Source organism: Dipteris shenzhenensis, chromosome 2 (genome assembly GCF_047967505.1).
Source record: "Dipteris shenzhenensis isolate YYH24624 ecotype China chromosome 2, Dip_SZ_1.0, whole genome shotgun sequence".
In the NCBI taxonomy this organism is placed as follows: Eukaryota; Viridiplantae; Streptophyta; class Polypodiopsida; order Gleicheniales; family Dipteridaceae; genus Dipteris; species Dipteris shenzhenensis.
Genome location: NC_141597.1, coordinates 19,990,520 through 20,002,537, shown reverse-complemented (window position 1 = coordinate 20,002,537; position 12,018 = coordinate 19,990,520).

The window sequence follows — 12,018 nt, the reverse complement described above, 5'->3', positions numbered from 1 at the left end:
ATTTGGCAAGATATCATCTTCAGCTGTGTGCTACCGGGGAGCATGGCACAGAGGGAGCACTGAAAGGTGGGATCGCTTCTACAAGGCTTGGCTTGTAGGTATTTTTTATTGAGAGTTCACTCTCATATTTTATCATTTTTTACACTTTCTCCATGGGTGATATCCATTGGATGTATACACCACATTCGTGGCTATTAGCCCCTATTCCTGAGGCAACCTAGGTAGTAAGTCGAGGCCCTGGGAATAGGTTGGTTTTCTTTCCTAATAGCCTTTTCACTGTATTTACCATCTTCAGTCCCTTTATGGAGGGCTAGAAGCACGAGGTTTTTCAAGCATTAATAGAAGTTTCTTTTCTCTAGAAAAAAAAAGGAGACACCCATTCTCAATATTGAATGCCATATGGGTATTTGGAATTCTCACCCATAATTATCAAAACTCATATGGGTATTTGGGATTCTCACCATTAATGCCATGAAGTCAGCCATAAAAAAGATGCCATATTGGGGATCGAGGCTAAGCATGGGAATCTAGTTTAAATGAAAAACCCTAAGAAAAAAAGGATTTTAGTAAACGTTACAAAATTGAAGGATGACCATTGGATGAACATGATGAACTAAACTAAGGTGTATAACTCTTACTTTCTCCCTAGTTTCTCCTAGTTGGCCTCCCAAAGCCATGTCCACCAAAACCATGGTTTCACAAAACTATGTTCCAAAATCATAGGTTACCAAAAGCATGTATAGAAATCATGTCCGTACAGATGTAGAGAAAAACATGTTACCAAACCACGAACATTCAAATAAAGAAAAGTGCTTAAGAAAACAATTTGGAGGGTTGGGGACATGGCCAACATGACAAATAGCTTTCTTAAGCACTTTTTGTTTCAATAGTGAAATAAAGCACAAAGCCACAATATAGACAAGTAAAAGCATCCCTAAATGCTAGTGAATATGGGTTGAGTTTCTTGATTAATTGATGATATGGACTGAGTTTCTTATACAATGCACTGATAACAATATTTTTACTAGCATGTATAGAGCAAGGTTAAAAATTGGTATCAAATTGAGATTCATGTACTTGATCCATGCATCTCTCCCTTACTAAGAATTCCAAAGATTTCTACACATGATCTTGTCAAGTGGTTTAAGCACTGTGACTTCACCGTGATAACTATCATCCTCGTACCTTATCATGTTGAGTAAGTGAGTAAGACATTTTATTGCATATATTCTATAATTTGTTATTGTAATGTTGACTGATGTATCTGTCTTTTTTTGCAGCAATATTGGAGCCTGCTCTGTATTGGTCTTCAAAAAAAACAAGTATCTCGTATGAACTCCCTCTATGGAACACATAAGAATCTTAATCTATATGTTTCCTTTCTTTATAGCCTTATCTAAATAGAACTCTAAGTTGTTACTTCACTGTTATTAATAATGGGATTTAATCTTGCAAAGGTGTGAAAAGGTTATTGGATGTCTTGGATCATTGTTCTTCAAATAAAGACTTGCTAGATATTGTTCAACTTATTGACTTAAGGTAGGGTAAGGACATTTTTAGATGTTCAATGATGTTTTTGGCCTCCTGCAGGCTACATTATTATTATAGACCATATCTTAAGGTTGCTAAGTTTGCACATGCATGACAACATGATGATGCCCATTAATGTGGGTGGAAGACAATGATCCATGCTAAGCATTTGTTAGATACACCCTCTCCCACAGCATATACTACCCTCTCGCCACATTGCGAAGGGTGTCCTAATCTGAGATAGTGCACTCTTGCACTTTCCGATTGTGCTACCTATAGAGATTTGCTCCCAAACTCAAAAAAGGAAAGCAACACTGATCCTCTTACCAAGACACTGCGAACCTAGTTTACTTTCTTGAGCTCCTTACCACGAACCAAGCTCTGATACCATGTGAAGAGAGTGGGAGAGAAGAAGGAGTCTCACTTGCAGCTTTCTAACATACACAAATTCACACACAAAGGTGGAGGCTGAAAATAGTTTTCCTCTTCTTAGTTGTGAAAGCCAAAAGAACTCTCTCTTAGTACAAAAGGAATAGGTGAATCCTATATGTGGGTCTCAAACCAAACTCAGCTAACTAAGGTGGCATACTAACTGAGCCACTAACTAGAGTACATAAGGATAGTTGTCATCCAGCTATTATTCATGGGCAGTGTATCAGTGACATGAATGCACAACGGTCGCCCTGGCATATCACGAGTGGAGCTCGATATCTCAACACGGGTGTGCCAAGCAGTTATAACTATCCCTAACAACATGTAGTAGTAAATATTTTTATAATTGTAGGGACAGTTATAATTGTCCCTAACAGCATGTAGTAGTGGCCTTATCCACCATATCATTTCTGGGACTATGTCTGTTTTTGGACTATTATCCGATTGAGGTCAGAATACCATCAGATGTTGTTATAAGCTGAAATACAAACTAAACACAAAATTTCTACTCTACAAATGATTTTCTCATCTTTTTGCATGTTTTGTACTATCTCATCCTTTTCTAACATTAGTCAGATTTAAGTACAACCCTGGCATTCCCATTGCCATGAGTGGACAAGTGTAGGTGTTTTTCAGTATTTTGGAGACACCACTAATACAGTGCATTTTATGCTTGGAAGAAATCTTCTTCTTGGGTTCTCTTGGCATGTTGGTATAGGATTTCATGGTCCTCTATCATATAGGCCTTATAATGGGGGGGGAACTTATCGCAGGTCCTCCTTTTCTTTGTCATCCTCTTCCTCCACCTTGGGGGTTAATGTCACTTTGCCCTTGGTGGAGACTTTTGTGCTTTTGGATCTTTAGAGCTTCAAAACTAAAATGAGCTCTTCCATGGTAGTTGTAAAGCCCACAAGAGCAGTAACCCTACTCAATCGAGATCCCTAGTTGGAGGAGAACTCATGGTGAACAATGGTTTCTCCTACATGTAACATATGTCAGAAAATGGAGGTATGACTTGACTTTAACTTCCCCCTTGCTCACCTCGAGCGGTTTGACCATGTTAAACATCCGGAGGGGTACTACCGCCTTCAATTCTTCACATTTTGAAGGTCATCATCTGGAGCCTTATTCTTTATAGGTGTCAATATTTGCCAAAATGTGCATCCAATTCTGAGAGAACTCGAGCTCGAGGAGAGGGGCATACCAAAACTCCTCTTCCTCTTTCTTGTTGCACTTATTCTCACAAGCTTGAAATAGATTTAAGGATGTCCTCCTATTCCTTGTGTTGGATTCTACGGCAAATGGGTGTCCTAATAGTGGGTGGACCTTATAGTTGTGTAGGTCCACTCACATGATTTGCTCCTCATGGTGTAAATAGATGTTAATTGTGCACTAATAATGTACTGTGACATGAAGTTGGGGGTAATAAACTTCACGCACCTCTTCACTTCCTACTGCTTTCAAACTGAGTGATAGAGATATTCATCACTGGGAAAGGGACATTAAAAAGAAGCTTTTATACCAAGAGACCACACCATACTATCCTCCCTTATATGAGAATGAAGATGGTAACATCCCAAGTGATGTTGTACTCAAGCATAGGGAGGAGAAAAGGATCAACAGAGGCCATAATCTCAGCAAGCCAGGTCTGCACCAAAGAGAAGAGTGATACGTTGTTGGAAGAAGATCTTGTGGCTAAACATAACATGAACTGATATATATTGAGGAGTTTGAAGGGGTTGATTGGGCCGGATTGGTAGGTTCCAAGGAAACATTGCACCTCCTTCATAGACACCTTTATACTTAGCTCAAAACACTCTCCAAACTATCATAAGACACAGAGACCCATAACTTTCAGCAGAGACATGATATAAAATATTCAAACACATATCCAAATTCATCTTAAAATGTGGGCTTCTCTCTATTATAAGTTTCATAAAAAATAGAGAAGCAGTCAGAAAGATATGGGCAGTTTACTGGGTGGGGTAAAAACTATCAAAAAAAACAGTCACACACAGAGAGTCATATATTTTTGGTTTGACATTTAATACAATAATTGAAGATATAGCATGATGCTCCTTAAAGAGAGCTTCATGCTAATATAAGTTTCGTTCAAATCGAACCATTGAGCGAAAAGTTATGAGCAAAATACTGACAGGGGATCAAACTGTCATGAAAAACACCTACTTCTTCTACTGGTACCGACTTGGGAGAATACTACCTCCCTGATTAGACTTCATCAACGATCTAAGTCCTATAGAGGTTGCCTAGGAGGGAAGGAAGAGCCCCCTTTGTGGCCTGGGAAATAGATAAACCATGTATGCACAATGAGTGGCCGAATAGACAATACTTTTGAGCACTTTAGAAGAGAAAGCAATGGAAAAAGAGAAGAGACACTCAAGAGAGAGAACCTGAAGTGACCTTCATTACCAATAGAGTGAGACTCCACTCCAATGCAACTCAAAATACTACAAACACAAGGGAGAAGAAGAGGCATACAAGAGGGAGCGAAAGCTCCAAGACTACTCATAGAGAGAGAATGAACTAGAGAGAGGTGGACTCAAGAGTCTACATAAGAGCACTACATTGTAGATTGTATGTCATGAAGAGAAGAGCCCAAAGGTATAGAAGATGACCTGCTAAATGTTGCTCTATTTCAAATTGATGTTGTGCTTGAATGGTGTGTAGACATCATTGGGTATTTAATGATATAGGAAGGCCACCCCTAAACTATGACCAGTGGAAGCAAGGAAATTAACCCTAAAAGTTGCCCCCTATCAACTAATTGCAGGTCAGTTATACAAGATGGGCAATGATCAAATACTTAGAAGATGTGTCATGCCGCATGAAATCGTGCCAATCATAAGAGAAGTTCATGAAGGCATAGCAAGAGGACACTTTACGAGGGAAGCAATAATGAGAAAAATCCTCTTAGCAGGATATTGGTGGCCAACCCATTGGGAAGATGCTTATGACTATGTCAAACAATGTGATGTATGCCAAAGAACAATCAAACCCACACACAAGATTTCAACCACCTAACAATATTTACTGCTCAGCAACCGTTTGAAAAATGGGGGATTGATTTTGTAGGACCCATACATCTAGCCACAAAGGGAACACAAGCACGCTACCTCATTGTGGCCACCGACTACTTCACAAAGTGGTCTAAAGCTAAAGCAGTGCAAAAAGAAAATGCCAGAAGCATAGCAAAGTTTTTGTATGAAAATGTAATTACATAATTTGAATGCCCCATTGAAATTGTGTCAAATAGAGGCACACATCTCATCAATGAGGTAATCCAAGGACTTTTGTTTGGCTTTATGGTTATCCACAGAAAAAGCACACCCTACTATCCCCAAGGCAATGGAAAAGCTAAGTCCACCAACAAGGTAATATGCATTGTCCTCACAAAATAAGTGGATCCCAAGAGATCTAACTAGGCAAAAAATCTTAATTCAACCTTATGGGCTTATAGAACCACACTAAAGGTCAATATATAATTTATGCCTTTTCAATTGGTGTATGTCTCGGAAGCTGTGGTCCCACTGGAATTTGTAATACCAAGCTTATGCATAGCAATGTAAGAACGCATGGGCGACCATGACTCCCTAAAGAAAGACTCTATCGATCAGAAAAGCATACAGGGACAAGGTTAGTTGCCTAGCATGCCATGACAATAGAAAAATGAAGAAGGAAGGCATGGTTTGACAGAAACCTTAAAGATACAGAGATTAAGGAAAGTGACCTAGTTCTGCTATACAGTGCCAAAGTCCACAAGGGCAAACTCAAATATCTAGGTCAAGGACCTTATAGACTCAAAAATATGAAACCCATCAGAGTTATGCTACTAGAAACATTGGATGGAGTCCAATTCACCACAACAATAAACGGGAGTTGACTGGAGTGCTACTACATCAACATGCAAGCCATCTCAGTCATTGAATAGAGTACTCCACCATGGCTTGTAGAAGTTTTTGAGCTATCATCTTGCCAGCTAATTTTGCTCCTATAGGCCCAGTTTGGTCCTTGGTGATTACCGTGCTTATTCTTGTGGCAAGACCCGATGATGCAACACTCCATCTGCACATTGGTGATACAGTTGGCCACATCTTCGCATATATAGGTAGCTTCAACCAATTTCAACCTAGGGATCATAGGTGATGACTGAGTCCTAGCTGCCCTATGATTTTCCTAGCAAAATTAAGCATATGGGAGGAATGCCCCCCTCACTAGTCATGCATGGTGCACCCACATGTTTTGAGCACCACGAATAAATTATCCTATGATTTCCCTAGCAAATTAAGCATATAGGAGGAATGCCTGCCTCACTAGTCATGCATAGCGCACCCACATGTTTTGAGCACCATGAATAAATTGCATGAATAAATCCCCAAGAGATCCTTCTTACCAACACTTGCTATGACAGCATACATTGGTCAATTCATAACATCATATAAAAGCAGATAATTGGAGAAGAATAAGGATGGCATAGTGATGTATAATGAAAAGCCCTTATAGATCTACCTCAATAGATCCACAATGAAGGAAGCTTTCTCATTCCTAGAGGCACAAGAAGAATATCCAAAGAAACATTTGAATGCTAGATTCTCTGAGATTTAGAATTTATTCCCACCTAATAAAAAGTCACAAAGCGGGGGAATATGCCATGATATGATTCTAGACCCCATATGCAAGCAAGAAGCCAAGTTTTTGGCTAACATTTTCAATCATATAGGAGTGAGAAAACATTACATGTCAATACATTCCTTGGCAGGGAAAAACTACAAGATTGGGCTCAACACATATTCTTGCTACTGACCAATTATGTATCTACTACACATAATGGCAAAAGATACATTTCCCATCTATTGGCCATTATAATTGGGTTTGCAATACAGTAAGAGGATGCCTCTACACCCCTCTCAACACAAGCAATAGAAGACTTTGAAAATTTGATATTATCACCAGAATGGGAACCATCTACTCTTAATGTGGATAACACCACAATCCGAATAGATTCCAGAGAATGACAATATGGAACTCTGCCAAAGAATCCTGCAACTTAGTTTAGTATTGCTACCGCAATAGAAGGACTCGAGGGAAGAAATCCAAGAGGAGACCCTACCACCCAATGACTTTACAAGTGAGCCAACTAGTATGCCTCTTCATGTATCACAAGTCAACAATGTTGATGACTCCATGGCTCTAGGGTCACAACCCCAAATGTCTCTAATGGCACCCTACAATAGATTGCTATTTAGGAAAGAGATCAAAACTCCACAGGGGCACATGGGAGTCAATTGTATGACCAATATAAGCAAGGCAGTGGCACATTCCAGATTATACAACATCACAGCCAACAATTGCAATAAAGGTCATAGTTATTTATTACCATGGCATCAAATGAGCAGGAAAGAGAAATGGAAAGATAGATGCTCTCATCACTCCAAACAAAGTTGTAAAGTGCTAAGACTAAAATTCATAGGCTCAAGGAAAGCATGGCTGAGCAAATGCAACAACTCCTTGTTCAAATGCTGGAGCAGAAAGTAGGAAAGATGCCAAACAAGCCACAACTTTTCTCCAACAAAAACACCTATAGCTATATGATGCCTTGAGTAGAAAGGAAGAGGCCAAGTTATCCCTCTCCCAAATGCAAGTCACTTTTGATGATCTAAAAAAAGAAATGGTGCACATAACTGAAAGCTTGCTACTTAGAGAGGATCAAATCCATGCCACAATAGACATAAGCAATGAGTTGTAGCACATCCTCAAAGAAGGTAAGCATCAAATTCAAGCATTATAGAAGGAATGAAAAGCATCAAGGGAGACACTTGTGAATGTCAAAGAAGAATTGGATGCTCAAGAACAAGAGATACTCCAACTCTGCATGCTTAATGATCAATTGCCAAGGCAACCAAAGCCAGCTCAATAATTCAATAGTCTAAAGCTTGCATACACCTCAACACTGGGTAAGTATAAAGAAAAGTGCAGAGGGTTGCAAAATCAAAAGGCAATAATTTCCAAGTTGAACTTCAACTACTAAGTCAAGCCGATGATGATGTGGAGGAGTTAGCACCAAATATGTTGCTATAGGGCCTCACTACATTATACCAAGAGCTTGTTGTAGTCCTCTAGCAAGAGCATCACCTTGAAGGAAGATTACACATTCAGTTGAAACACTTGCAAATCAAGATGTTACATGCAGTATTTAGTCTTGATTGGACCAGGCTAGTGAGCACAAATACTCTCGGAGATCTATGCCAGCAGATGGATGAAGGTGAGAGAAATGTGTTATGTCTCTCAGTGCATGCAAATCTCATACGGTTAAAGCCTGATGCAATACTTCTATATGAGTGCTTGATGGGAAGTCCCCCTCTTTGAGTAGTAGTTGGACTCCTATCCTTACTACAACAATCACCATCAACTTCCCTAGGATATGAATGCTAAACAAATCCTACATTGAAGCTGACAATGCCTACCAAAAGCGACAAAGATCTACTAGAGGAATATGTGGTCTACCTTCAATCTAGTCTCCCCTATCTTGTCACTCTCTTTTCTGATCTTCTCAGATCCCTCCCTAACTCGAGTACCATCCTTCGTACCTTTCCAGAAATCCATGCTAACCCATATTCCTTGCCATGCCTCTTCGTCCAAGCCTCTCAACACTACCTCCTAATCCAAGAATCTAACTCCTATCATCCAATAACACCTAACTTTTTTCCATCACCTAAAAATCCTTCCCTTGAGGACTATCAAGTTGCAAAATCCACTTTTCCTGCTCTCCCTCGACATTCCACTGACATCCCTACTTCTACCTTCTCAAATTCACTACTTGGTTCCACTTGAAGTTTGTCCCCTATAACCTCTTCCTCTCCCGCAAGACCACATATTCCTTAGGTTTCACTTGAGTTTCGAGTGGAAGGCACTTTAATGATTCCATCAATGAGCTTCACGAATTGGATAATCCAAATTGCACACCCAAACAGGAGTTGCAATAGGATATAGACAAGAGTTGCAATATGATATAGACAGGAGTCCCATGCCTGGTAATCCCATTGGTGATTTTGGAAGCAATACCTAGATACGCAATCAAGAGAAGGATGGGACCTCTCCAAAACTTCAATGAATATTCACCAAGCACAAATCACTCTAGACATCAGCAACAAATTGGAGCCACAACTTGCTTGGCGTAGACCAAAGTTGTTCAAAGAAAAGTACCTTCTTGAGTACTTACAAGCTCCATCTTCCTTTCGAACACATCCCACATTTGATGCGATACCCTGTTGCCACCAATGGGATGCCAATCATCATGATCCAGATAAGGTAGATGCTCCTCGCTAATCAATAGAAACTTTAAGATCAAATAGACAAGCCAAGAAACACTCATCAGAGCCTTGGACAAACATGCATCACATATGCAAGGTAGTTATGATGAAACACCAAAGGAGAGTGCAAAATGTAGTGAAGCTTTAGCAGTAATCCTAGAGGTGTCCCTCACCATTGAGGACCATTTACCCAACCTCAGTTTCAACCCAAATTAACAGATAGATGTTCAAACAACAGTCACCTCTTTCAAAGGACCATATCTCTTCAAGGGCAGTATGTGTGTTTGTTTGAAGAAATGGTTGACACTAGCTTCTTAAAAATTGATTAAACAATCCACGATGTCCATGGATTACAAGGAAAAAATCGATAACAAGCTCGATCCATCTATCGCCGGATGCCATCTTTACCATACTCATTGGGTAAAAACTACTGCAGCAGCACATCATCTACAGACTCAACCATAATCTGAGTACAGGTATCAAATTGGTCCGGGGGAGTTGTTAACCCTATGGCAACAAGGGCCAGAAGTGCATTCTAGAGCACCAACGATGAGATCATTGTGTGTGTAGAGTGTAATGACAAAGCTCCACTTGTAATATCTTGAGCCTCAAAGATGGTATGATGAAACTTAAAGAATGAGGATAGCCAAAATCCTCTCTAGAAAAGATCCAATCATACTTGCAAAATCAGGATCTAGAGAGAGAAATACTAAATCTAGAGAGAGAGAGAGAGTAAAAGCCTACACTTTTTGAGGTTCCCCCACTTTCTGTAGAGACCCAAAAGGTCCCCTCACTTTGTGTAGAGACCCAAAAGGTCCCCCCACTTTGTGTAGACACTCAAAGGTCCCCCCCACTTCGTGTAGAGACCCAAAATGTCCCCCCAAAAGTGGAGGGACTCTTGTCCAAAAGGTCTCTTACAAAAGAGGTCCCACCTCGGAGGTACCTACGGATTGTGTAGAGATCAACATGTATAAATATCTCTCAATGGAATAAAGCTCCCACGCTTTAGGGTTCAATGTTCAAGCTCACTATTGTGTTCATGTGATTGATCTCCATTGCGTCCATGCTTTCTTACACTATTGTGTTCTAGCGTGTCCTTACCCTTGCACTCCTTAAGCGTGTACTCCCTCCTCCTCCTCCTCCCCCCTTGTCCCTCCTCCTCACCCCTTACCCCTCGAAGTCATGGCAGAGACTAGGTCTCCACTCCTCAACCTTGGAATCCTCCTAAACCGTGTAACCCTATCTGAACCCTGAAGCTTCTAGATAGGTCTCTCAACCCTATCCCATTTTGAACCCTGCAACCCCTTCTAAAACCTTGAACTCCCGTGGAGGTGGAAGTCTCCATCCATCATTGTGATCAAGCCCTCTTTATCACCCACACATGCACCATATATGCTTTCCATACTTCAGCCCTACACCTCTCACCGGTCGAGGACCTATGCTACACTTGTGAACACCTATGCTACAATGAGTTGTGACACGACTATAGGTAACCAACACCCTCGGAACCTGTACTTGGGAGAGACATTGACAACATGAGGCCATTGCACTAACATGGACCTTGGTATAGCCTAAGATGGATCTATTGTGATGTTTTTTGATACCAAAGTGCATAGCTTTGGCCAAGAAGCCAAAATACTATAAGTCTACACACATTGATATTTGTTCATATCACTTCATTTGGCATAATTGGACTTTAGAGACTCTTTACCCAACCTCTATTTCTCTAAGAATTAGGTAGTATAAACAACTCTACCAAGGCCATACCTCAAGAGAAGTTTGAAAAGTTCAATGGTTGTTTTTATCTCTTAGATGATGAGAATGCAATGATGAAAGGAGAGTGTTGATGTATGGTCTATCACATGTAGATATGGTGCATATGAGCACACATGTTTGGGTTAAGGTATTCTTTGAACCCTTATGGAATCTAGGGTATCTTGTGGATATGTTCTTATGGACTCATGGAAGCCCATTATGACTTCTTTTATGCTATATCAATATGATTAAAATTATAAAGAAGGTGCACATTTGTATAGCAACCCAACCTACTCCTCTCCTGTTGTTGTCAATGAGTTGTGTGTGTTCAACCTACTATTCAATAATCCCATTATTGTAAATTGATAGTCATTCAACTAACATTTTGGTTGTCTTTGGTATTGTGGAATTTTGAGAGTATGTAAGTTGGAATTGAAGAGACTAAAGGCCTTGAAGCTATTTTGGAGTAAAAAATGTAGGAAAATCAATTTATTTAAGAATGACTTGAAATCCCTCCACACATTACAGTTAATATTAATGGTTAACAGAGCATTTATACTAATGTTAGGAGATGGAACCATAATTTCTTATGTGGTTAAGAGAACGATTCATGTACTCCTTTTCAAGTCATCACAAATTCAACTTAAAAAGAGGAATTTTCAAAGAGATATTTTAGCCAAAAAAAAAAATCTTATCAAATAAATATTCCAAACGGAATTTGGAGTAAATAAAAGGATAGATACAACTCAAATACATGGGTAATTCAATTGAAAGATATTATAGCCACAAAATAACATATTTTTTATACTAATTATCAACTTTGTAGTACCTCTCTTCATCATTTGCAAGCATGTGTCTTCTAGATGTACAATGAGTGACAGTTTGTCTTTCTCATAATGATGTGTGATGGAAGAAACCTATATGTCTCTAGAACACCAATTTTGGCACATGTTTTATGGTGGATAACTAGGAA